We start from the raw sequence: 2939 nt of genomic DNA, 5'->3' as shown, positions 1-2939 counted from the left end.
GTGGGGAGCGATCCCCACTGCCCCCCACTACCCCATGCTGCCTGGGGGGCTCTGCCATGAGCCCCCAGAAGTCACAACAGCCACTGCAGCAGCCAGTGAGTGTGGGGCTTTTTTTGTTTTTTTTAAAGAACCGGGAGCTGGGGCTGGGCAGGGCAGTCATGGGGTGGGGCTGGGAGAGAGGGCGGGGGTTGGGAGTGCTCAGGGGGGCTGGGGGAGCAGGCAGAGGATGGGGCCTGATGTGGGTCCGCTCCATCCTATGGTCCTATCCCCACCTCCCCCACTTACTGGCACAGAGTCTGGGTTCAGCTCCCTGTGGCAGTGAGTGGGGACTGCCCAAATCTCCGAAGCTTTTCGAATCTTTTCCGAATCGATTCGGAGAGCTTCAAATCTTTTCGGACCTTTTTATTGGTCTCCTGATTCGATTTGGATTCAGAGACTGGGCTGTTGAATTAGGCCGTATATCCTCCAAATTGAATCATCACCTGAAGCTTCATACAGCGCTACTACTTCCCCTTCCAGAAGAAGGTATACCTGTCCTCAAGTTCTTCAAGCTGCCCATCTCCCACTTGCTGGGTCTCAGGAATTGAATCACACTCCTGCCTCATCCAAGTGCTAGATGGCCTTCTTGTAACTTCAGCTTTCATGCCAGTTCCTGACTAGGAGCTTCCATACCTCACAATCCTGCTCCCACCATCACTAGCTGATCATGAAGGGGCTTGAAAAATATGTTAGAAAAACTGTTTTCATGGAAGATGCCTGTATATGATTTCTTTTATCATGAAGAAGCTTCTGAACATCAGCTTCCACACAATTCTTGACAGAATGGGACCTAAATCCAATGGAAAGGAGGCAAAGACAATTGGAGATCTCACTCTGCTGCAGCATTCATCTGCATTTGCAGTTGTTGAGATTCTTCTTCTTCCACCTGCTCTGCCATTGAGGACTTGTAGACCCATGGCTGAGGGCTGGGCAGGCTAATTATAGTGGTGACCTGTACTCACCTTTTCACATCACCATCAAAGGATATATACAACTTTTCATCTGCTGTCCCCACCATATCCTGGTGTTGTTGCTACTGCTTGGTCAGTTACTGCTTAGTTGTCAGAGTTATCCCTGCTTATTTCACAGCTAACCTTCCCTGAAGGTCATTCCTCTATCAGCCACCTGTGGATGCACTAGGTAACAGTACAGCTCTGCTGCCAGGCTTGGGAATGGTAATCTAGCCATCACAACCTCAGAATATTGCTACTGGCCCTTTTAGCAATGAACTGAATAACCTGACCGGATGATTTTGTGATTTGTGTTTTCTATTCTCTGTGTGACACCTCTGCTTTCCTTTCTGAGCTGGTGTATAATAACACTTTCTTTTCAGCTTGTCATGTTAGATTAAAACAGGATGACAATGAAAATACCACTGCAAGCAAATATTAAAGCTGCTTGGAGTACCTATATCTCAAACTTCTTTAGGTTTTTCTCTCAGTTTTCCTTAGTTGTTCTTTCCCTTGTTCACTCACAAAAGGTTGATTTTTTGGGGGATCACAGGTTAATATTCATTGACATCGGTGTCATATACTGGTCTGAACTGTACTTGCTTAGTTCTTTATTATCAGGAATGTTAGGTCCTTCTGGATATGCTGTACCACAGCCATAGAAAACTGCCCTGTACATCTACCAGTCCAGGCACCATATCAAGTTGCCCACACTTTATATGAAAGTAGAATATTTTACTTGCTTATCAAAAGCAATTTCCTGCTGTTTGCTGGTGAATGAGTAGCGTTTTAACCACTTATAACCCAAACTAATGTTCCTATTTAAATCCCTGTGAGTTTTAGTTGGTGGAGAATACAGGACTGAGCATTTCCAAAGGCTGGCAGATACTGGATTTTATGCTGATTACTTTATGCACCAGCTGATACCTTGGATAAGATTCTAGTTTTAGTGGCATCTGTGACCAGCTTTGTTTGACTTCAAAGAAGTCAGGCTTTCCTACCCTTTTCTTGTTATGCTGCAGAGCTATTTTTGAATTAACAACACTACCTTCTGAGATAGTCAGTTGTGGTACTGTTTCTTTGCAACAGTATTTCAGCATGGCTGAGGCAGGCAAGGACCATTGTACAGGTGAACGTAGTGCAAGATAATATTGGCAAGGAACACCTGTAAAAGTAAGGTACCATATTAGTAGACCTAGATAGAATTGCCATGAATTTGCCATGGCTCCCAACCTACATGTTTTATAGCCTGTGACCATGCTAACAGCTACTGACTGGTATTGCCTGTTGTTATGCTCTTTTTAAAAATTATTTCGTATTAAGAAGTATAAAGGAAAGTGGTAAAGTCTTTGGTGCACTCTAGAAGCAGGTTCTCTTCATGCCTTCTCTCTTTCTTCTGTTGCAGTCTTTGTTGTCTTTCATCCCCATAGATATTCATTTTAATATTCTGCCTTGTTGCTTTTATCATTCATTCTTTTTGACATACAGCTATGTTCAGCTGACACCAGTAAACCTATAAACTTTATCCCTGCTGTCATTCTTTTTTTGCTCTCATCAAAGACAAGTGAATCATTTTCAATGAATAATTTGTCAAAATTAGCTTCTTTTCCCACTCACATTTTATGGATCCCTTAAAAGTATCTCTTATTCAAAATACCTTTGTTTTCACTTTCTTTATTGAATATGGCTATGCAAAGTTTGAGTTGTGCAGTTTATTTGGAAGGGGCAAAAAAGACCACAATATATTAATTCTCTCTTGTTATTTTTTCAAGGGAGCTTGAGTAGCATAAAGAGTAGAAACTCCTATAGTGCTGTTACTAGCATAGTTATAGTTATGGGTGAAATCCAGTTTCTGTTGTAGCCACCATTTTTCATAACCGTCCCAAACAATTGCTTTGGGTAGTGGAATGTTCCCCGATTGTTCTAGACTTAGAGGTTGGGGGGGGGGGG

The 2939-nt window shown here is 42.9% G+C and overlaps 1 long non-coding RNA gene across 1 annotated transcript in view; it reads left to right on the top strand.

Moving 5' to 3' along the window:
- The first annotated feature begins 310 nt into the window (after positions 1-310).
- LOC109298229 overlaps positions 311-2939 on the top strand; it is a 15261-nt gene continuing 12632 nt past the window's right edge. Inside the window, exon 1 of the long non-coding RNA XR_002097542.1 lies at positions 311-322. This is a non-coding gene — a long non-coding RNA (uncharacterized LOC109298229). The remainder of the gene's footprint in view (positions 323-2939) is intronic.

The sequence above is a fragment of the Gavialis gangeticus genome, unplaced genomic scaffold, assembly GCF_001723915.1.
Source record: "Gavialis gangeticus isolate Ggan-Ray unplaced genomic scaffold, GavGan_comp1, whole genome shotgun sequence".
NCBI classification, from domain to species: Eukaryota; Metazoa; Chordata; order Crocodylia; family Gavialidae; genus Gavialis; species Gavialis gangeticus.
This window is presented reverse-complemented; position numbering and strand designations above follow the sequence as displayed.